The sequence below is a fragment of the Ovis aries genome, chromosome 7 (genome assembly GCF_016772045.2).
Source record: "Ovis aries strain OAR_USU_Benz2616 breed Rambouillet chromosome 7, ARS-UI_Ramb_v3.0, whole genome shotgun sequence".
Lineage (NCBI taxonomy): Eukaryota > Metazoa > Chordata > Mammalia > Artiodactyla > Bovidae > Ovis > Ovis aries.
The window spans coordinates 100,857,867-100,881,961 of record NC_056060.1 but is presented as its reverse complement, the minus strand read 5'-3'; the positions used below and the strand labels follow the sequence as shown (position 1 = coordinate 100,881,961).

Below are 24,095 nucleotides of genomic sequence, written 5' to 3'. Positions count from 1 at the left end.
CCTATAACTAGCGTGACTGAGGAACTGAATTTTTAATTTCACTTTTTATTAATTTTTTAAAATTAATTTAATTTTAAATAGCCACCTGTGCTTAGTGGCTATCATATTAGAGACTGCATGTCTAGAGGACGAATCTTAGAATAACCTATAATGGAAAATAATTTCAAAATAATATATATGCATAACTGAATCACCTAGCTGTGTACCTGAAACTCTACATCTACTGCGCCTCAGAAAAATATATAAAGGAAAAAGTTCTCATCAGAAAGAAAGTAGGAAGGCATCCTAAAATGACTCTCTCATTTTACTGATGAGAAAATTAATGACGGGCAACGTTGTCCCAAGACTCAGTAGTTGAGAACATTCCCTGAATTAGAATCTGTTAGAGATGACTGAGAATAGAATGGAAACTACTACACCAAGAATTAAGACATGTTACTTCTAATCCTACTTCAAGCATCACTAAACTACAGCCCCTTAACTATTTTTTCCCCTGTATAATGAATACATTCATCTTGATGCTCAAAATGAAAATGGACTTAGAAAAGGCTGTAAAGTGCAGAGGACACGCAACTACCCACAGCAGTGAGTGCAGCCCCAGGGAGGTCCGACCCGTTAGGCACGCTGACTCCTGAAGGTGCAGAAATTCTTGGCAAAGAGTAAGGTCTTACAGACAAATTAGGAAGCTGAAGAAGTGATGTCTTTAATAACCCAACACAATGTCCACAGAAGAGGAGTTAGGATGCCTCCCTTTTTTAAAATACAAAAGTGCACACAGGCGCACACACAAAATCTATTTCAACCAAAAGCCCAAATGCAAAGGCTTCACCGGAAGAGTACTACCCTGTCTTTCCGGATGGCCATTTGCTTTTCATCACCGAACGGTGCTCAGTTTCTGAGCTGTCAGCCGCAAATAAAATAAATGTTGCCTTTTTCCCTGAAGAGTCGATGTGAACTTCTAAAGGGATCTGCTCTAGGCATGTATTACTTAAAAGCTCTATGCACAGAGTACAAGCTTTGCTTTAATTTCTTTGCTCTTCAGCACATCACTCCCTAGAAGAGAAAAATTCCCATAGAGCAAATGCATAGGGGAATTTTTCACAAAGAAAGTTGTTTGTATTTAAATTTTTTTTAATATTTTCAGAAATATCTACGAATGAACCTATCTTAAATCGAGAATCGTTCAATGAAAATGAAACTCAGACGTCACTGCCGGCCACCATGCTCTCTTGGTTCTGCACCCTCTCCGGCACCGCACAGCAGAGGCAGCCTAAGCCGACGTGGAGATGAACGGACACAGCTGTGTACAAAGCCAAGGAACCGGTGTCTGGAAGCAGCCAGTCAGCCCACGGGCAGCAGTCTGCAGACAGTCGCTAAGCGACTTTGTAACAGAATTAGACTATCCTAAACTTTTCAGTAACAATGCTTCCTGCCAGATGAAAACTGGAATAATATAGTTAAAATAAAATAATCAAGGGAAGAACATACAAACCAAAGGTTTTATATCCAGCAAAAATAAGAGCTCTGGACAAACTATTACTGAAATGTGAGAATTCAGTGGGCACTGCGCTCAGGGAATCTCTCCTGGAAACTTAAATGAGCACTTCAGAAAACCAAACTGACTGCAGGTATTCCTTTAGAACCAATGGTGACTGTCACACATGAAGCACGCAGCTACAGACAGCCATCGAGCACGTGATAGCCATATCCTCTGACAACGGAAATGCGGATTCACTCAGCCATTTAAGGGCGAGGCAGAGACTTCCCGGTGGTCAGGACTCCACACTTCCACTGCCAGGAGCACCGATGCGAAGCCCCTGGTAGGGAAACTAGGCTCCCACACGCCACCCGGCACGGCCAAGAAAGAAAGGAAGTAGGGAAGAGTGGGGAGAGCACTGCCAAAAAAAAAGAAATTATGTACTATTTCGGTAACCATACACATTATTTTCAAACCTTCCGGTACTGGTACTGCTCCTGAGACTGCTTGCTGCTTGATATTTCGGTTTCTAAGCCCACGTCTGTCATCTACCAGGCTCCTGAGAGGCAAGGCACGGCATGGAGCAAAGCAAAAGGGACGCAGGACGGAGACCAGGACGCAGCCCCTCAGAGCCTGACCATGGCCAGCGAGGATGTCAACAGACCCTGCCCTCAAAAACCAGCAGTGCCCCTGGACAGAAGACAAAGGCCACCTCATCAGCTCAGCTCAGTCGCTCAGTCAGGTCCGACCCTCTGCGACCACGTGGACCACAGCACGCCAGGCCTCCCTGTCCATCACCAACTCCCAGAGTTCACTCAGACGCATGTCCATTGAGTCGGTGATGCCATCCAGCCATCTCATCCTCTGTCGTCCTCTTTTCCTCCTGCCTTCAACCTTTCCCAGCATCAGGGTCTTTTCCAATGAGTCAGCTCTTTGCATCAGGTGGCCAAAGTATTGGAGTTTTAGCTTCAATATTCAATTCCAATGAACACCCAGGACTGATCTCCTTCAGGATGGACTGGGTGGATATCCTTGCAGTCCAAGGGACTCTCAAGAGTCTTCTCCAACACCACAGTTTAAAAGCATCAATTCTTTGGTGCTCAGCTTTCTTCACAGTCCAACTCTCACATCCATACATGACCACAGGAAAAACCATAGCCTTGACTAGATGGAACTTTGTTGGCAAAGTAATGTCTCTGCTTTTGAATATGCTGTCCAGGTTGGTCATAATTTTCCTTCCAAGGAGTAACCGTCTTTTAATTTCATGGCTGCAGTCACCATCTGCAGTGATTCTGGAGCCAAGAAAAAAATAAAGTCTGACACTGTTTCCACTGTCTCCCCATCTATTTCCCATGAAGTGATGGAACCAGATGCCATGATCTTCATTTTCTGAATGTTGAGCTTTAAGCCAACTTTTTCACTCTCCTCTTTCACTTTCATCAAGAGGCTCTTTAGGTATTCTCACCTTCTGCCATAAGGGTGGCATACCTGAGGTTATTGAGATTTCTCCCGGCAATCTTGATTCCAGCTTCTTCCAGCCCAGCGTTTCTCATGATGTACTCTGCAAAGAAGTTAAATAAGTAGGGTAACAATATACAGCCTTGACTCACTCCTTTTCCTACTTGGAACCAGTCTGTTGTTCCATGTCGAGTTCTAACTGTTGCTTCCTGACCTGCATACAGATTTCTCAAGAGGCAGGTCAGGTGGTCTGGTATTCCCATCTCTTCCAGAATTTTCCACAGTTTATTGTGATCCACATAGTCAAAGGCTTTGGCATAGTCAATAAAGCAGAAATAGATGTTTTCCTGGAACTCTCTTGCTTTTTCCATGATCCAGCAGATGTTGGCAATTTGATCTTTGGTTCCTCTGCCTTTTCTAAAACCAGCTTGAACATCAGGGAGTTCACAGTTCATGTATTGCTGAAGTCTGGCTTGGAAAATTTTGAGCATCACTTTACTAGCGTGTGAGATGAGTGCAATTGTGCGGTAGTTTGAGCATTCTTTGGCATTGCCTTTCTTTGGGATTGGAATGAAAACTGACCTTTTCCCGTCCTGTGGCCACTGCTGAGTTTTCCAAATTTGCTGGCATATAGAGTGCAGCACTTTCACAGCATCATCTTTCAGGATTTGAAACAGCTCAACTGGAATTCCATCACCTCCTCTAGCTTTGTTTGTAGTGATGCTTCCTAAGGCCCACTTGACTTCACATTCCAGGATGTCTGGCTCTAGGTGAGTGATCACACCATCGTGATTATCTGGGTCGTGAAGATCTTTTTTGTACGGTTTTTCTGTGTATTCTTGCCACCTCTTCTTAATATCTTCTGCTTCTGTTAGGTCCATACCATTTCTGTCCTTTATCGAGCCCACCTTTGCATGAAATATTCCCTTGCTATCTCTAACTTGCTTGAGGAGATCTCTAGTCTTTCCCATTCTGTTGTTTTCCTCTATTTCTTTGCACTGATCGCTGAGGAAGGCTTTCTCATCACTCCTTGCTATTCTCTGGAACTCTGCATTCAAATGAGCACATCCTTCCTTTTCTCTTTTGCTTTTCGCTTCTCTTCTTTTCACAGCTATTTGTAAGGCCTCCTCAGAGAGCCATTTGGCTTTTGCATTTCTTTGCCCTTGATCCCTGTCTCCTGTACAATGTCACAAACCTCCGTCCATAGTTCATCAGACACTCTATCAGATCTAGTCCCTTAAATCCATTTCTCACTTCCACTGTATAATCATAAAGGATCTGATCCAGATCATACCTGAATGGTCTAGTGGTTTTCCCTACTTTTCTTCAATTAAAGTCTGAATTTGGCAATAAGGAGTTCATGATCTGAGCCACAGTCAGCTCCCGGTCTTGTTTTTGCTGACTGTATAGAGCTTCTCCATCTTTGGCTTCAAAGAATATAATCAGTCTGATTTCGGTGTTGACCATCTGGTGATGTCCAAGTGTAGAGTCTTCTCTTGTGTTGTTGGAAGAGGGTGTTTGCTATGACCAGTGCATTCTCTTGGCAAAACTCTATTAGCCTTTGCCCTGCTTTATTCCGCATTCCAAGGCCAAATTTGCCTGTTACTCCAGGTGTTTCTTGATTTCCTACCTTTGCATTCCAGTCCCCTATAATGAAACAGACATCTTTTTTTGCGTGTTAGTTCTAGAAGGTCTTGTAGGTCTTCATAAAACTGTTCAACTTCAGCTTCTTCATCATTACTGTCAAGGCATAGACTTGGATTATCGTGATACTGAATGGTTTGCCTTGGAAACGAACAGAGATCATTCTGTCGTTTTTGAGATTGTATCCAAGTACTGTATTTCAGACTCTTCTGTTGATTGTGATGGCTACTCCATGTCTTCTTAGGGATTCTTTCACACAGTAGTAGACCTGGGGAGTTCATCTTTCAGTGTGCTTTCTCTTCGCCTTTTCCCACTGTTCATACCGTATCAGCACTACGGAAATCAACCAAAGGCAAACAACAATCTGAGCGTGCTTAAAAAAACGTTTAGCTGTTAGCAAAAACACTGAAGCATCTGAAAACAAAACATTGAGAGCCTGCGTCATTCTTGTTCGGGGCTGCTCCGTTGTACACCCATCTGCAGGCACCCAGGTCTGGCAGGCTGAGATGGCTGGCAGCTCTGAGGCTACCATAAAAACAGGCTCACACGATTGAGAGCAGCTGGACAATGACCACATTCTGGGGCATCACCAGTGTAAGTGACAATTCTGGTCTTCGTGACAATTTCTGTGGCAGAACTAGGAGGGCCGAGACTTCCCCATCCTTGAGCTCTGGGGCTGTTGGGACAACATTCCTGGCGGAGGCAGCACACACGCACAGCAGCGACTACAGAGGCACAAGCTCCCACACTCTCCCGGCCAACTCTGCAGCTGTATCTAAGAACACAGGAGACTCAAAGTGAACCAGTGGGAAATAGGAGCTGGGAAAGACCTGCAAAAGGCCGGGACTTTGAATGTGCGCCCCACACGAATCCACAGGTAAGAAACAGCAGCACTGCTGCGCAAGAAGGCTAGGCGTGGCGTTCGTTCAGTCATCAGCTGACCACAAGGCAATGCAGACACGAGGGTGTGCCCCAGTAAAGCTCCAAAATTAAAACAAAATTAAAGAAACAAAACAAAACAAATAACACAACAACAAACTAAGCAAGTCATCGGCAGCTACATCCTAAAGGAAGGCACAGTCCACAGATTTTGCCTATGTGAATTCCGAAACAACCAACCCTCAGGGAAAAAATTCTGAATCCAGAGTGGCTGTATGTTATCTAAGGGACTGGTTTTCAACAAAAAATTATGAGACATGCAACGAAACAGGAAAAATATGGCCCAAACTTGGGGGGGAGGGGAGCGGGAAGCTGTGAATATGTATCATATGCCAGGCTCACAACAATCCAAGGAGACGAATGGATTGCTCTTTAGTGTATGAAAGACAAAAAAATAGTCCCTTACTAGTTCAAAATAGCCTCCATTTCAACTGGACATATTTTTTATCCAAAACATACGTTGTCAGAAGTCTTTAAAAGCACAAAAATACGAAAAGAACTCACATAATTCCTCAGTCCAGAGATGACTGAAATCTGGCTATGCATTACTGATTGTTTAAAACATATAAATATTTTAATCAATAGTTAGAGTTATACTACAGTTATGACCTGACCTGTTTCTTCCCCTTTTATACTATTGCTCAGTAGCTCAGCAGTGTACAACTCTTTGCAACCCCATGGATTGCAGCCCACCAGGCTCCTCTGTCCATGGAATTTTCCAGACAAGCATACTGGAGTGGGTTGCCATTTCCTCCTCCATTTTATTCTGTTAACTCCCTATTAATATTCTCTGAAAAATCTGAAAACATAATTTTTAATGGCCACATAATATTCCAACATTCAGATAAATGTTCTACAATTTATATGGCCACCGACCTGTCAGAAAATTAAACTGTTCATAATTACGCACTAATATCACTTCAAATGTAATAACCTTATATACAAATTTCAGTCCAAATATCTGATTCTTAATTTCTTAGAAGGGAATTCATTAGGTCAAAAATTGTTAACATTTGGTAGTACCTCTAGAAATACTAGACTTCCCTGGTGGCGCAGATGGTAAAGCATCTGCCTACAATTTGGGAGACCGGGGTTTGATCCCTGGGTCAGGAAGATGCCCTGGAGAAGGGAATGGCAACCCACTCCAGTACTCTTGCCTGGAAAATATAACAAAGTATTTTTTGGAAAGATGGTTTCAACCAGCAGGATACAAATAATCTGATTAAATAAACATCAGAATTTATTTGTAATTTTCAAAATTTTGGCTAATTCAAAGTAAAAATTATTTTAAATTATAATCATAACTAACAAAACTAAACGTTTTAATTCTGTTCATAGGTTACTAACAGTTCACATTTTTTAAAATGCCTATGGAGGCCCTTTTCTCTTTTTTTCCTTGAGAATCTGAAATACTAGGGTTGAAAAGAACTTTGGTTCAACTGTCCCAACCAGAGCAGAAACCTCTATGGTAGCACTCCTGTCTAAAGGTGATCTAGAATCTGCTAGAATGCTGAGAGAGACAGTTTACTGCATAATAATGCAAATATTAAGAAATATTGAATGAACTCTAAACAAAAAATCATTTTTAAACTGAGCAAATCCTGCAAATATGTACTATCACTTCCCTCATTTAATAAATGTCTACAAATTTAACTCTAGCAACTTGGTTAGCCATAATTTTCCCTGTTTTAAACACAAAGTTTAAAAATTATATAATCTTTTTTAGTTTGCCAATTAAGGCCTAATTTTGAGGAGTTTAGATATTTGCAATATTTTCCCCCAACTCCCCAAAATAACAGAACTGTATTTAATACTTTAAAATAAAGGTTCAAATGTCAATGCTTATCTGAATACAGAAACATAATCCAACCAAATATTACACACAACCAAAGCACTATGTAGAAACTTCTGTGTTGGTTTTCTGGTAGGTTGACTTCGGAAGACCCAACCATCAACTTTCCAAACATAAAGTAACTGCTTCAGCTACAGGAAAGGTTAAAGTGATGTGTAATGAACAGCTGTCCTTTAAAAAGTAGTACTCATTATTTCCATTTCACTTTTTTCATTATTTCCATTTTATGACAGAAAGAAAATAAGATGGAGACAATGGCAAAAGTGTGTTACTCTCCAGATAATTTCAATAAAAATAACCAGCAATGTAAAAATAGTCTACCATTAACAAAAATTTTAATGAATTAAAAAATCATCAAATTTTTCAATTTTCTATATCCTGTTCTGTTTTTCACTTCTGCGCTTCTTCTCATAGTTATCCACAATGGGTGATTTTACTGCAAACAAAGGGTTGAGCAGGTTAAGAGAAAGAGGGGTTCTGGGCAAAGACAAGGGAAACTACAGACGAGGTGCTGACCACAGGACAGTTTTGGGGGAATCAGCGTTTAGGTTAAAAAAAAGTACGCCAGGGCCAGTTAGGAAGTTAGTCTCTTTCTTTTGTGCCAGTTTAGCCAGTCGGAACCCTTTCCTTTGGTTCAAACCAAAGAGAAGGCAAGGGAGTTATCCCGAGCATCTCGAGGGCACAGAAGTCGTGCAGTTACGAACCCCAGCTTCCAGCAAAGAGAGCTCCTCTGACTAGTAACTGGAGTTTCACCTAAAGATTCATTTTTATGCATTAATAGGGTTCTGCCTACGGAAAGGAAAAAGCTGGGGGAAATGCCACTACCAGTAAGACAAAAACTACAGACTTAAACTTTTCTTGAAGACAGAGAGCTGAGGACGCAGGCCAACGAAAGTAAGATACAAGACGAGGCAAGCCCTTTCCAGGAGACGGGATGTAAGCACGGGCTCACCTGTGGCAGAGCAAGCAGGGGGACAGTGGTGTCGTCAAAGCAGGTAAACAGAGTTCACCTCGGCTGGTAACACACTACTGAACGCGAAGTGTAGGCCAGCGCTCCCGGGAGCAGCAGGCACACGGGAGCCCAGACCTGCCGACAGGCCCCCCGCCACAGGCCACCGCCGGCGCTGACCGCGTGGGCACGCGAGGCTGGAGCGCGGAGGCCTGGAGCGGCCGGGGCGCCCCACCAGGCCCTCCTTCTCTAAGAACAAACACCGGAGGGCAGGGGCCGTGCCCCGGAGCGCCAGTCCAGACATCACCAGGATGGGCCAGAGCGCAAGCAAAGCCCTCTACCGACGCCTCTGCACGACTGCGGGGGCAGGCCTTGGGGCCCGGATCTCAGACCACCTAAGGCAGGTTCCTCCACACAAGATGTGTAAGGACGCAAGGCCCAGACTGGCACCCCGCGGCAACAGCACTGAAAGCCCCCGGCTCTGACGCCAGACGTGCAGAGCTTACCCAGGACTGAGACGGGACGAGGACAACGGACTCCCGGACCCCAGCACGTGGGAGGCGCCGACTGCACTGACCTCTGGGGAAGGGCAGGGGCGCCTCGATTCCAGAGAGCCACAGGCACGCAGGGAAAGCCGGGCTCTGGGAGTCAACCAGGAAAGCTGAGGAGCACTCTCTCATACCTGCACTTCCAGCCTAAGCACAGAGTAACACTAGAGCGATCTGAAGCCCACCGTGCACTTGAGGCGTCCTATGAAACAACACAGCCAAAACTGAGCATAATGAGGCCCCCTAGACTACGCCACAGGATATGCCATTTATCAGGTGTAAACACTAGCCAGTCTTTACTGTCCTATTTATAATATTCAGAATTCATTAAAATACTGTAAAACACACACTCAAAAAGAAGAAAATACCACCCACTGTCAAAAGCAACAGAAAATCAATGAAGTTAAAAACAGAAAACTCAGTAAAACCAAAAGTTGGTTTGTTTTTTTAAAAAGCAATAAATTGATAAACCTATAGCAAGAATGGGGGAAAAAAGAGAGAACACACAAATTATCAATACTGAGAATAGTTTAGTGAACACTACTATTCATCTTGCAGCCGTTAACAGAAAAATAATATACTACAACTTTATGCCACACATTGAACAACTTAGACGAAACGCTCAAACCTCTAAAAAAACAAAAAAAAAAAGAAAAAGTACCACCAAAGCTCACAGGTAACCTGATCAGCCCATATTTAAAAAAACTGAAATTGCAGAGAAAGTCTCAAACCTAAAAAATTCCAGACCCAGACGGCTCTGACAGCCTGGGACCCAGGACCCTTTCGCTGTAGTACTCCAAAGCTTGCATCTGGGCAAACCTCTCTTCCAGCAACAAAATTACAAAGAAACTGTATGGGACTAAAAATAACTGTCTGCATGAGCAGTTGGGGCAAATTCTGGACAAAAGATACAAAGAGACCAAAAAACCCCCAACAGCCACTTTTGAAGAACCTGGAACAAGAGCAGGGAGTCGGGCAAAGGCAAAGCACTAAACACGCCCTCTGCGCCCACCACCACCTGAGGAAGGGGTGGGGAGCCCTCCGAGCCGCCTCTCTGGCCCTGGACACACCCCTGCACTCGCCCCATGCAAGGAACAAGTCCGCTTCCCCACAGTGCGCGAGCGGACAGGGGAGCCTGTTTCTTGGTCTCGCCCCCATCCCTTGCAGCAGGGCCCCAGTAAAGCCTTGCCTGAGTTTCTTATTTGGCCTCTGGCCAATTTCTATCCATTGGGGAAGGTTAAGAATTCTGGTTGACTTCAAGTTCACTCAAGAATCCTACCAAAAAATTAAAAAAACACACACAAACAAAAACCCAAACAAACCAATTCCCCCACACTAACCCCGGCAAAACCCAAATCTAAACAAAACTGGTCCAGAGAAGAGAAGGGAACACTTTCCAACTTATTTTAAGAGGCCAACATTTCCTCATCAAAACCAAAGACCATACCTATTAATTGGGCCAAGTACTGCCAGAAATTACCTACATAATATCTGCAATAGTCTAATTTCATTACCTACACTTAAAAAAGTTTACACATACATATATAGCCTGATTTTGGTAATTCTACCGTTTACATTACATATTAACCATCCTCTTAAGTTCTTTACAGTTCCATTACTAGGTAAGCTCTCTATTATCAGCAATAATGAAATAATACAAGTAAAGATTGGAAAATAAGCTGTTGTTCAGGGGTAAGTCGTGCCCAACTCTTTGCATGGACTGCGGCACACCAGGCTTCCCTGTCCTGCGTCACATCCCGGAGCTTGCTCAAACTCATGTCCGTTGTGTCGACGATGCCACGCAACCATCTCATCCTCTGTCGTCCCCTTCTCCTCCTGCCCTCAGCCTTTCTCAGCATCAGGGTCTTTTCTAACGAGCCAGCTCTTAGCATCAGCTGGCCAAAGTATTGCAGTTCCAGCATCAGTACTTTCAACGAATATTCCAGGTTGAGTTCCTTTAGGATTGGCTGGTTGATTTCCTTGCTGTCCAGGGGACTCTCAAAAGTCTTCTGCAGCATCACAATTCGAAAGCAACAATTCTTCGGTGCTCAGCTTTCTTTATGGTCCAACTCTCAAATCTGTATATGACTACTGGGAAAACCATAGCTTTGACTATACGGACCTTTTTTGGCAAAGTGATATCCTGTCTAGGTTTGTCATAGCTTTCCTTCCAAAGAGCACGTGTCCTTTAATTTCATGGCTGCAGTCACCATCCACAGTGATTCTGGAGCCCAAGAAAATAAAGTCTGTCACTGCTTCCATTTTTTCTCCATCTATTTGCCATGAAGTGATGGGACTAGATACCATGATCTTAATTTTTTGTATGTTGAGTTTCAAGCCAGCTTTTTCACTCTCCTCTTTCAGCCTCATCAAGAGGCTCTTTAGTTCTATTTCACTTTCTGCCATTAGAGTGGTATCATCTGCATATCTGAGGTTTAAGATATTTCTCCCAGTAATCTTGATCCCAGCTTGTGTTTCATCCAGCCCGGAATTTTGTATGATGTACTCTGTATATAAGTTAAATAAACAGGGTGACAATATACAGTCTTGTCATACTCCTTTCCCAATTTTGAACTTGTCTGTTGTTCTATGTCTGATTCTAGGTGTTACTTCTTGACCTGCATATAGGTTTCTCAGAAGACAGACAAGGTGGTCTGGTATTCCCATCTCTTTTAAGAATATTTCACAGTCTATTGTGATCCACGCAGTCAAAAGTTTTAGCATAGTCAATGAAGCTGAAGTAGATGTTTTTCTAGAATTCTCTTGCTTTCTCTATGACCCAACAAATGTTGGCAATTTGATTTCTGGTTCCTCTGCCTTTTCTAAATCCAGCTTGTATATCTGGAAGTTCTTGGTTCACATAGTGCTGAAGCCTAGCTTGAAGGATTTTGAGCACTACCTCGCTAGTATGTGAAATGAATGCAATTCTACAATAATTTGAACATTCTTTGGCACTGCCTTTCTTTGGGATTGAAACGAAAACTTGACCTTTTCCAATCCCGTGGCCACTGCTGAGTTTCCCAAATCTGCTTGCATGCTGAATGCAGCACTTTAACAGCGTTATCTCGTAGGGTTTTTAGACGAGCAGGTCAGGGAAATACACCGCCACTGGAACAGACACAATCTAAGCAGATTCTGTCACAGAACAAGCACAGCAAGGGGTGGAGCAGCATTCCAAGCTTAAGAATTCATGGCCCTAGAAGGAAAAGTATAGAGCAGAAAACATTTCCACTTTTTCAACATTTGAACCAGATCTCATTTCAGGAACAAAAAAGCTGATTGTTCAACAATCTAAACCGAGGCAATTAAGTCTGCTTTCCAAGTCTCTGCAGTCTGTGGGGGTGGGGGTGGGGGTGCTTCCAAATTGCATCATTAATTCCTTGTCTTCTAGCTTCTCTATCACCTTTAAAATTTCAGACTCTCATCCAAGAGCTTTCTCAAAACTTCCACTCTGCACCTCCAATTCAACTTACCCAAAGCTGAACTCTCCTTTCCCATCTCACCCCTATTCCTTTTGTATGTTTGCTACTCTCTTCTTTCTGTTTTTTTCTGCCGCGCTGTGTGACATGCGGGATCAAGCCCACACCCCCTGCACTGGGAACACAGTCTTTACCACTGGACCGCCGGGGAAGGCCCCCTACTCTGTTCTTGATCACAAGTCACCTGCCTGACCATCAAGCCAGAAGTCACCCTAACACCTCATCATTCATCCCTCCCTTGTCCCCTACAGTCAGTCACCAAATCCTGACGATTCTACCTCTAAAATGTTTCTGTCTGTCCGCTGTAAATCCATCTTCTGCACTCCACAAACCTGCCTGTTCCTGCCACCACCTCCCTTCGAAACAGAAACGAAACCCTAGCAACACACACAGAGCCCTCCAAGATGGGCCTCTCCAAGTCCCTCCGCCGCCGCCCGCTGCCTCCCCCTTTCCAGTCCAGCAAGAGCAGCTTCCTGCCCACGCTGCGGCGCCCCACTTCTCCTCCTCTCCTTGCTTCACATTCCTTCCTTTCCACTGATTCTTATCCTCATCACTTACAGCTCAGCCCAAGTATCACACACCCAGCAAGTAACCACCCCCACAGGCCCATGCCTGGATAAACCTGCGACTCTCTCTCCACAGCTCTTAAAAAATCGTATTAAAATAATCTGTTTATACATCTTTAACTGCACTAGATTGTAAGAGCGCTGAAGGCAGAGATCTTATAACTCCAATAAGCTGGCAAACATAATAGCGCAATCTTTGCTGAACTGAATCGTAATTTTTTTTCATTTCCCTCAAAGAGGCTACAGAATGGAGAAAAAACTGTATCACCAAAACACAAAATCCTCACTGCAATAATCAATTCTTGCTCACAAACAGAGGTCTACAAATAAAACTAAAAATATTCCTTCCTCATAAGATTTCCTTCCTCTTCACAAAATCCCTGACCCCAAGCAATACTGGATGCCAACAATTATGGTTGCAATTAGCCTTGTGGGAACAAGATTACAATAATGATATGAGCATAATCTCAGTTGAGAATTTGCTACAGAGGTCTTAACTACACAAATTTCTTTCAACAACAAAATAGTATACTGTAGTCGAAGGATTCTTAACAAATTATCTAACGCTAACCTAATGTGCATTCTTTCAAACAAATTTTTGCTGAATAAAAGAAAAGGGAAACAAAAGTGGACCAAAAGATATAAAAAGAAAACTATTACAGTGACCACAAATCAAATTTTAAAGGCAACAGTTTGGGTTTCCCCATAAAATATACGTATATGTAAGCTATAAACTGGCTATATAAAGAAACTATAATTGCAAAGTTCTGGAGTAGGCTCCTGAGTGAGTTACTAGAGGAATAGCCCCTGGACTGGGAGGCATCAGTCCTGAATCTACCACGTTAGCTGTAATACTGATTAGACATTGATTAAGACCTGCATTCTAGCAATCATTTCATTTCCTCAACAGTAAAAGAGGTTATTGGACATCATAGCTATGCATTTTACTACATGTAAATTTTACCTTAAAAAAGATCTGTCAAAACAGGAGATGAGTCATTAATTAATCTGAGCTGTCTTTATTCTACTATCACATACGACTCACCTAGAAGACTCACCCTAATTAAGACAAACATTCACTACATGTTAGAAGTCTTCAGATGGTTCATCACAGGGAAGCAAAGACTAGATGACCCCTTTGGTACCCTCTAGTTCTAAATTTCTGTAAGTTTGTTAATTTACGCTCTATTACACACAGCAGCACTACTCAGCTTACACCTGAGAAAGAAAATGCTAAAAAAAAAAAAAAAAAAAAAATCACTGCCTTAGTTACACCCCATGACAAAAATATCAGTGTCTGTTTTCACTGTCTCTTCCAGTTGTATCATCTGAAATTAACAGGTTCAGATACTACAACTGTCCACTTTTACTCTCCACTACCTTCCCAAGCCCTTCATTAAAAGATTTTACAGAAGGAAGAGATTTCTTGGTCTCTCCCACTTATCATCCAACAAAAGTCAAAAGTCAACCAGACCAGGAAGATTAAGCAGAGGAGTATTCTATGAGTCATCAACTTCAGGACAGGGAGACTCTTTTCACTGAGCCCTTCCCAACAAAGTGTGTGATGAAGTAGTCTTTTTAGGTTATTATTACTCGATATGTAATTTTCTCTGTTTTAAAACATTACAGAATTCTTAAAAAAAAAGACATTATAGAATTCTTCAAAAACTACTAAATATAAACATAATAAAAAGCAGAAAAACATGGGGAAATGTACAAAACATAAAGGAGCTGCTGAGTCAGGTTGATGAAATTAAGACTCTTTAAAGTTTTCAATGAACAATCAAAATTCTTAAAAAATGCTTTCTCTAAAACCATGATCAATTTTTCTACAGAAACAAAACATATGGGTTGTTAGATTATTGATGAGTAAATGCTCAATGAAAATATAAGCTGATTTTTTTTAACATTTATTTATTTTGGGCAGTGTTGGGTGCTCACTGTGGCACACGGGATGTTCTGCCGCTGGATGCAGGCTTCGTTACTGGCGGCGAGTGGGATCTTAGTTGCCCGACCAGGGATGGAGCCCGAGCCCCCCCGCACTGGAAGGCAGATGCTTAACCACTGGACACCAGGGAAGTTCCCGCCCTGATTTTTTAAAGATGGCATTATTCAGTTTGTTGATCACTAAGGCACAGCCACTAACATATGTGTTTTAAAATACGACTGGGGCTTCCCTGGTGGTACAGTGGATAAGAAGCTGCCTGCCAATGCAGGGGACACAGGTTCGGTCCCTGGTCTGGGAAGGTTGGACATGCCACAGACCAACTAAGCCCACGGGCCACAACTAGGGGACCCGTGTGTCGCAGGCACTAAACCCCGGGTGTCCAGAGCCGTGCTCTGCAGCCGGAGACGCCGTCACAGAGAGAAGCCCAGGCACCTCAGCAGCAACTGCAGGAGCCGCAGCACAGCCACCAAGACCCAGCACAGCCAAGAAGGCCCAGCGTAACTGAAATAAGTGCCTTTTTACAAACCTGGGGAAAGAGGACAGGGGATGCAAAGGGAAAATGAGTTTTTAAAAAACACTATCTCAGGACCCCAACTTAAAACTTCGTATATACTCCGCAGAAATACCATTAGGGCAAAAATCAGTATTTGTTATGTACAGAATGAGATAGCATGTACTTCTGCTGAGGACAGACTTGTATTTCTTCCACCTAAGCGTTAGAGGAACAGCAATCTGAAGACTGCTGTGATTCTAACTACCTGCAGCACCACTCACACATGCTGAATAAAGAGCACTCTGCCGCGCAGCGCGGAAAGAGCCCGTACTGATCGCACTCCGCGGCAGGATGTGCCATTCTAGGAAGATGCGGAGCTGTGAATTCCTAAGAAGCGAGTGCTACAATGCTCATGAGAGAAGCACATGGGAAATCTGTCACTCCAGTCTATTATTTTCCACCATATTTCTGTCCTTTCTATAGAATATACATATACTCCAACATATATAATGTCTCAAGTTTACTAGGGTTCCCTGTACACATGCAAGCTACCATGCACTTACTGGACACATGAACAAAGAAAATTTTGAAGAATAAAAGAGCAAAGACAATTTTGGCAAAATTTTCCTAAAAGTACTCTTTAGGTAGTTCTCACCAAAATTGTGCAAGGGGAGGGATACAACTATTTATACTTTTTAAATAAAAACTTTTATTTAAAGAAAGTTAAATTTATATTCAACTTACTCTCAGGTCAGTAGAAATATGAAACTCTCAGACCACATTAATTTGATAGTAAAAAAAAGAATCAATGAGACGTTAGCAAAAATGAGGATTAGTTTTTAACTAAAAATCTTTGAGTACCTGAAATAATTTCCTACTACTCATATTACTACCTACCAAAGAAAAACTAATCCTTATGATTGAGATGAACTGAAGACAAAGTGAAAACTTCCCTGGCGGCTCAGTAAGGAACCCACCTGCCAATGCAGGAGACCTAGGTTCAATTCCTGGTCTGGGAAGACCCTACATGCTGTGGGGCAGCTACGCCCATGGGCCCCAACTACTGAGCCCGCCACCCAAGGGCCCAGGCTCCAGACGAGAGAAGCCCCCACGATGAGAAGCCCATGGACCACAGCTGGAGAGAAGCGCCCGCTCACCCCAGCTAGAAAAAGCCTGCATCTTGCAACAAGGGCAGCACAGTCACAAATAATATACATAATTTTAAAGTTTTAACAAGAGTGAATTTTTATCAACATTACCAGTCAAAGATGAGATATGATCATAATTCTCTAAGAGAAATATCCTGTTGTTTGCTACTACTAAAAAGCAGGATAAAACAAAGCGGGAAAGACTGAAGGCGGAAGGAGAAGAGGGTGGCAGAGGATGAGATGGTTGGATAGCAACACTGACTCAATGAACATGACCTTGAGCAAACTCCAGGAGATAGTAAAGGACGAGTGAACACGCCGCGCTGTAATCCATGGGGTCGCCAGAGCAGGACTCGGCTTGGCAACTGAACAACAGCAACAAACATCACAAATGAGGGGAGAAGCATGACAGTTTGCAGTGTGATTATATTTTCAAACAATTTTTATCAGTGCATCAGAAAACTAAAGGATTATATTTTATAATTACCTTATTTAACAAAATACACTAAAGCAGGTACTTGTAAGGTCAGTAAGAAGTTAATCATTTTCAACTCAACAGGATAATCATACATATTTGGGGAACATCAGGAAGAAAGCAATTATTACTGAAACACATAATCATAGTTTTCCTCAACTGAAAAGATACTTACTGGTCCTGTAAATTTTTAACAAATATTACACTCTTTTAACAAAATGTATTTTAAATTTCTACTTCAACAGTAACTGGTCAACAGGAGAAACTTAAAATATCATGTTATGATACTAACAGATTCTTAATCTCCCTTTCTTGTTTATTTTTAGCAATGGCTCTGCTTTTTTAGTTTTCAATTCCTCCATATAGAAGTATTTAGTCCAAGAAAATCTTCTTCCTAAACTATATATAAGCCACTATTACTAAATGTAATCCCGATTATTTCCGAACTATTCAAATGCCTTCCACCAGCACACTTTTATGTTGCTTTACTCAAAGTAATAAACACACTTCCTTGTTCTACAATTATTATGCTATTATGAAAACCTGACTGCTAAAACCTCAAGTCAAAGCACAGCTGATGATTCATGTTTTATCTAGATAAACTTCCTTTTCTATAATTTCTCGAAATGAATATAGGAGAGCCTACAATTATCATAAAACATGGGGTCACTAATAGAGTTAAATGGCTTACTGTGACCTTATTTTACAGCTATATTGAAGACTTCTTAATGTAAATATTTCACAACACTGATTTTTCTCCAATAGTATTTTAGTATTCCCCTCCATTCTTTTCTAAAATTACCGTAATAAATGGGGGACCTGCAGATGAGGTAAATAGAAGGGCCAGCCACATCTATGATCCATGCTTGTCCTCAAGGTCTCACAGTTCTTCCTGGGACCACTCTTAGTCTCACTCATTACTGTCAGATTCGTAAGATTTTCAAAAGACCCCAAGAAGCCCGCGTTCCTCACTATAACCGTACTCCCCCCACGCCCTTCTTCCTTACTGTTCTGACACACCACACCTTTCCTGACCACAGCTCACTTCTATGTTCCATTGCCTCTGAATCCTGTTGGTGCTATCAGCAAATTTCTTTGATAAACTAATCTGCGCTAATACTGTCAATAAAAGGCAATAGTTTATAAAGCATCTCTTCCAGAGAATTTGTAATTTTAAACAAAACACTGTAGAAAGAATTCCGTAACACAAAGGAGAGACACAGAGTTTGGCATTGGCTATTCTCAAGTTAAAGCACGCAGTCACCCACGGAGTCTAGCCTTGCAAGTAAAAATTAACGTGGGCATAACTCAGTAGTGAATGTATGTCTGGCATAGATATACGTGTCATAGCAAATGTAAACTGGAAACTAAAAGTTGTATGGATTCATCTTAAGTCCCACCTCTGTTAAATCTTCTCATCTTCAAAGAAGAGCAAATGACCCCTGTAGTCAATCCAGCTAAAACGGTCAGGTAAGCACCCAAAAGAATTACTTAGAGCATATCACATACGAGGTCTTCCCAGCACACCTGGGACTGATGACTAAAGTGTCTTTTCCAGTTTATGCATGTGCAACAATTTGGTAAATTACAAATTTAGTTAGATACGGTTTATTCCCAATTCTGACAAACCACTTTGTTCTTTATCACATTAATCCAAAACTCTACGAATGAGGTAATCTTATACCAGTTCATTCGATCTGCAGTTAATCCTACAGTTACAAGTCCAGAGTCTAGAACATCCTTTCTGAACAACAGGTCGAAGGTTTTTTTAAAAACCGCCATTGGATGGATTCTGCTGTATAATAATCTCATGAAGAATCCTCTTGACCTAAAATCTCAAACATGGGATCAGCTAGATGAATTGAGGAAAGATAAAACACCCCTAATTCTGAATTTCTTAACCACGAAAAAAAGAATAGCATTACTAGCTCAGATGGAATGTCCAAGAGACACTATATAGAGTGCTATGAACGTTACATTATAAACAAATATTATAAACCGATTCTGTTTGTTTTTTCTATGCAATCCTATTTAGAATTTCTGTACAGTCACAAGTTCACAAAGGTTAAGGACTACACCACTTAAGAGCTTTCACAGCCTTTCAACCTACACTGAAAAGATTATTAAAAGAACGGAATGAATGAAGAGCTAGAACAATCTGGAAGAGCTCCTGAAGCAAAGTCTACATACAGTGCACACTCACCTATCTGCACCACAGATTTTATTTAAAACATTAATGCTTTATAAACCACAAAAAAGGTCACTTAAGTGACCAGACAAAATCTACACTAGACCAATACTTTATTTTATATCCTTCTAAGTCACATATCTGGCCCGGCTGTTTAAACAAACCGACTAAGCAAGTATCCAATTGCCCTTACCTCCACTACCCACCCCCTATTCTTTTTGCTTTTAAGATAAGTATGAAGTTCAACTCAATCCTAAAAGACTGCTTCACCTACGAGCTACATTTTACCTTGACTTTCTTTATGACCTTGGGAAGAAATCTACCAAATGACAATTATAACACTGTTTGTGTGTTCCTGCTTATTAATGAAATTCTAATATGCAAACAATAGTGAAATCTTTTAAACTGAACCTAGAGAGCTGAAAGCCTCTGAGTTACAAATATCAAATGATGTGTAATGTAAACCACATTTTTAAAACTTAATTTGAAAAATTAATTTAATTAAAAAAATTAAAAATTAAAAAAAATTAAAAAAAATTACAAAGGCCCCAAAATAAACAAGATTGAAAAACAATTCTGAGAAACACCAACAGCCTCTTGTTATTTCTCTTTATGGACAACTGATTTGCAATGTGGAAAATAACAAAAAGGAATAAAAGTAGCTTTAACTAGCCATCTCCTTGCTTTGTAAGCATAACAGCTGGACAACAAACGAAAACTTGGCAAAGAACGGGAAGAGGGTATATAAAGAAACCTACAACCTGAAAACTACGAAGATAACCTATCTCTGAAGTCACTGATTGTGTACTTATGTTGGGCAGTAATCTTGGTATTGCCTTATTAGCACTGGAAAGGTAAATCCCTGCCTTGGAGGAACAGCTACTAAGCACATCTCAAGATCCTAGCGCAGTTTACGAGCAGTATCTCGGTAGGTTTCCCTAAGGTACTCTAAAGTACTTAACACCCTTCACACATCCAGCCACCACGAGAGTGAGAAGTAAATAAACACGACTGACTTATGCAACTATTCATCACGGAATTCTAGTCAAGAATGCAAAAGTCAGTATCTACACAGGCATTTACTACCCAAAGAAAGCGTAGACTGCTACGTACAGGAAGATTCACCCTTAACTGACCACTACAGAAACCAGAGGCCTTCGCTCTGGTTTTAAAAAGTACCAATGTCAACTCCACATTTTAACAGCAGACAAACAGTGCTTCGTGAGATCTCTTCTTCCAGGTCTCCACAAGGTGAATCTAAAAACTGAGAGCAACGCCCCCTCCAAAAGCACCCTACCGTAAAGAATGAAACAACGAGAACATCAGACGGGGCCAGGTTCGGCAGGCAGATCCAAGCCGACACCGGGCGGGACCGCGGGTCTGGGGACCAGAGACGTGAGATCGGGGTGTGTGCGCGGGGGGAGCAAAGTGAAACCCAAGCCCAGAAGCCACCACACAGGCCGCAGCCTGAGCGCTGAAGCGGGCGGGAAGTGAGCTCCGCGCCGCTCCCGGGGGAGAGCGCAGCGGCGAGCGGCTCCACTCGGCGGGCGGGCGCGCGCCCACGGGGCATGCCTCCCCAGGCGCCGGAGCCGCTGGCGAGCCCGGGCGCGAAGGGGAGGAGAGCCGGGCAGACGGCCGCGGAGAGGCGGCGGGCGGCGGCGGGCGCGGCGGCAGCGTCCGGGCCGGGGGGATTACCTGACTGTGACGACAGAGAAGGGTCCCCGGGCGCCGGCGCCGGCCCCGGCTGCGCAGCGCGTGGTGTCTTTCCCGCTTCGCCCGCAGCAGCAACAGAACCAGCTCCTTCAGCCAGTCGCCATTTCCCGCCTACCGACCTGCGGCACCGCACGGACGGGGACCCGGATGGAACGCGGCCGCCCCGCGCAGGCGCCCTGCCCGCCCGCTCCCCCTCCCGCCGCGACCCCGCGCGGAGGGAGGGAAGGAATGCGGGCGGCCCCGGCGGCAGAGAAACCCAGGAGCAGCCGGGGGGGCAGAAGACACGCCCCACGAGACAACTTTCCTTCCGTGAAGCGCGCCGGAGCTCCTGCGGCCGGAAGAAACTCGGGCGCCGAGCTCCTGGCGCCAACAGACGGCAGGGCCTCGGCGCCGGATGCAGCCGCGAGGACGAGATCCGCCGGGCCCCGCCGGCGCGCGGGATGTTTGAGCGTGCGGGGCCTCCGTAGCGGCGGTCGCAGGGGGAGTAGGGAGCGGAGAGGCGGGGACGCGGGGACGGTTTTCCCCCCGCGGCTAACGGAACCGCCTCCGCGCAGCGAGGGGGCGCGCTCGCCCGGGGGCGGGGCTCGGGCGGCGCCCCCTGGCGGCGGCGGCGGAGGCGCAGGCCCGGCGCGCGCGGAGGCGGGGCGCGGGCCGCGGCGGGGCCGCGTCCGGCCGGTCCCGGAAGGTGCTCTTTTCCCGCGCGCCGCCTCGAGGGCGCCGCCGGCGCTCGGGGGTCACGTGAGCCCACGCCTCGCGCGGCGGGCCGTCCTGAGGAAAGGGCTCCTCCTACCGCGGGCCCGGGTCAGGGGGCTGACGGACTCACGGCGGAGCGCGGACCCGCGCGGGGGTCCGGTTCCGGTGGGGAGGCGGCGAACCAAGCGTGCGGACGGGAGGAGCGTGGTCTGCGCGTGAAGCTCCGGGCCGCGCTCGTCGTTCCGTCAAGAAACGCGTCCTGTAAACGCTTCGTTTGTTAGGACCGTGCAGACGCCAGGCATGCGACAGGGAACAAGGCAGGCACTTCGAGAGTTCACAGTCTGTTGAAGAAGCCCGACAAGGAAACAGAACTGAGAGGCGTTGTGGGACAATGACGGGCGTCGTAAGAGCACCGGGGAGACACGGGCTAGGAGGTCTCAACGGCTTGAAGACGACGTCTGAGTGACACGTGAAGAGACGATGTAACGAAGGCTGAACACCTAAGTAAAGCAGACGAGAGGGAAAGTCCAGAGACGCGGGCGCGCTGAGCGCTGGGGGAGGTGGTCCCGTGCCGCAGGGATACAGGAGTTGCCCGGAAGATGGTGAAGAGTTGAGGTGAGAGGTAGGCAGAGAACCTTCTGAATCTGGTTGGTGCTGTTTCAAAGTGTGGCGCAGGTGGGTTGTCTCCTGAAAGCCTTATATTCTATAGATCGTGTCTGTCAGAACTCAGGATTCATTTGGATCCTAAATCTTCCCGGTACCGGAATGCTCTGCGACGTTTATTGAGAGCGGTGGTATACAGCGTGCAGAACTGGTAATACTTCACAATGTAAGAGTCCTGAGAAACGAATTGAAAATCAACAAATAGTTGTTGATTATCTAGTGTGTACATGGAAAGCAATAGAATATAAGCAGTTACCCCAATTGATTAATAAAATGTCTATTACACCAAGTTAAAATTGGAAATATTTCTGGAACAATTTCAAGTAGTAATTATTTCAGATCTTCGCTCTTATAACGTAAATATTGATACAATATGCTATTTACAAAGCCTTGGGTATGCATTTTGATTCTCCCAACAGAGATAGGCAGGTGATATTAGTCCCTCCACTCTTTAGTTGAAAACACTGAAATTTTTTTTTTAAAGCAAGGAAGAGAAAGGGAAAAACAGACACCATATCCAGAGACGATTTCAGGCAGCTGATAAATGCCTTGAGGATTCAAGTCCTCCTCCTCATCATTACACCACATCCTGCTGTGTTCTACGGCAGTGTTACTGCTGTTTAGATGTTAAGGTTAGAAAGGTTGATGGTAGTAAACCTAAATACTTTTGCACTTTATTTAACAGTAAGTTTTATAATTTATTTGTTAACTTATAGTAACATTTCAACATTATTTACATACAGTGCTCTCTTTCTACTAGCCCTTTTTCTGGAATATCTAAAGATCAAATGAGATTTATGGTGTTTTCCTTTCTTCTTGAGTGGCAGTTGTCAATGTCATTAAGCTTCAGCACCAATACTGTTGAAGATTTTAGAATAAAAGTTTAAAATTTTGCACTTTAAAAAAATGTGAAGTATATTTAGATGCAAAGCGTTAGCCACAGGGGAAAAAATGGAGAAAGCCAGTGGCATGTATACTGTTTAAACTCTTCAAAACTATGTTATATGAAAGCATGAATGAACTGCCATGTTCACTAAGTAAGCTAATACAAGTATCTGGAGTCTTCAGAGTCAGTAGACCCCTTATTCCAGAGTATATGGAATATATATTTACCTTTTAAAAATGTATTCGTTTGTTTGGCTGGATTGCATCTTAGTTGCAGCACATGGAATCTTTGTTGCGTCACGCAGGATCTTTCGTTGCTGCGCCAGACTCTCCAGGCCGTGTTGTGGCACGCAGGCTCAGTAGTTGAGGCGCTCGGGCTTAGTTGATCGACGTGCATGCAGGATCTTTGTTCCTTGACCAGGAATTGAACCCATGTCCCCTGCATAGGTAAGCGGATTCTTAACCGACAAGGTTAAGACTTCCTTGGACCACCACGGAAGTCTTGAATTATACATTTTAAGCCCCTATAAGTGTGAGTGTATAACAGTAAATTTTATGATTTTTACTATAAGGAGCTAAAAACTTATGTCCACACAAATACCTGCTCACAAATGTTTATAGTAGCTTTATTCATAATTGCCAAACTTGGGGCAACCAAGATGTCCTTCAGTAGGTAAATGTATTAAAAAAAACTGTGGTACATTCATAAAATGGAATCAAGCCATGAAAAGATGTATGCTTAGTCGCTCAGTCTTGTCTGACTCTTTGTGATACCATGCGCTGTAGCCCACCAGGCTCCTCTGGCCATGAGGATTCTCCAGGCTGGAATAATGGAGTCGTTTGCCATGCCCTCCTCCAGGGGATCGTCCCAACCCAGCGATCAAACCCAGGTCTACTGCATTGTAGGTGAACTCTTACCGTCTGAGCCACCAGGGCATCCCTGAAAAGGTATCAGTTCAGTTCAGTTGCTCAGTGGT

General features: G+C 43.7%; 1 protein-coding gene and 1 long non-coding RNA gene across 9 annotated transcripts in view; one reads left to right on the top strand and one right to left on the bottom strand.

The window, feature by feature from the left end:
* Positions 1-20,993, bottom strand: part of CTDSPL2 (CTD small phosphatase like 2) — a 77,843-nt gene extending 56,850 nt beyond the window's left edge. For all 5 annotated transcript variants that reach the window (XR_006060491.1, XM_042252879.1, XM_015097240.3 and 2 more), the window contains exon 1: positions 20,860-20,993. The gene's annotated coding sequence lies outside the window, so the exon portion shown is untranslated. The remainder of the gene's footprint in view (positions 1-20,859) is intronic.
* A 525-nt stretch (positions 20,994-21,518) lies between these two features.
* LOC114115667 (uncharacterized) overlaps positions 21,519-24,095 on the top strand; it is a 56,338-nt gene continuing 53,761 nt past the window's right edge. For all 4 annotated transcript variants that reach the window (XR_009601319.1, XR_009601320.1, XR_006060494.2 and 1 more), the window contains exons 1-2: positions 21,519-22,185; positions 23,424-23,565. This is a non-coding gene — a long non-coding RNA (uncharacterized LOC114115667). The remainder of the gene's footprint in view (positions 22,186-23,423; positions 23,566-24,095) is intronic.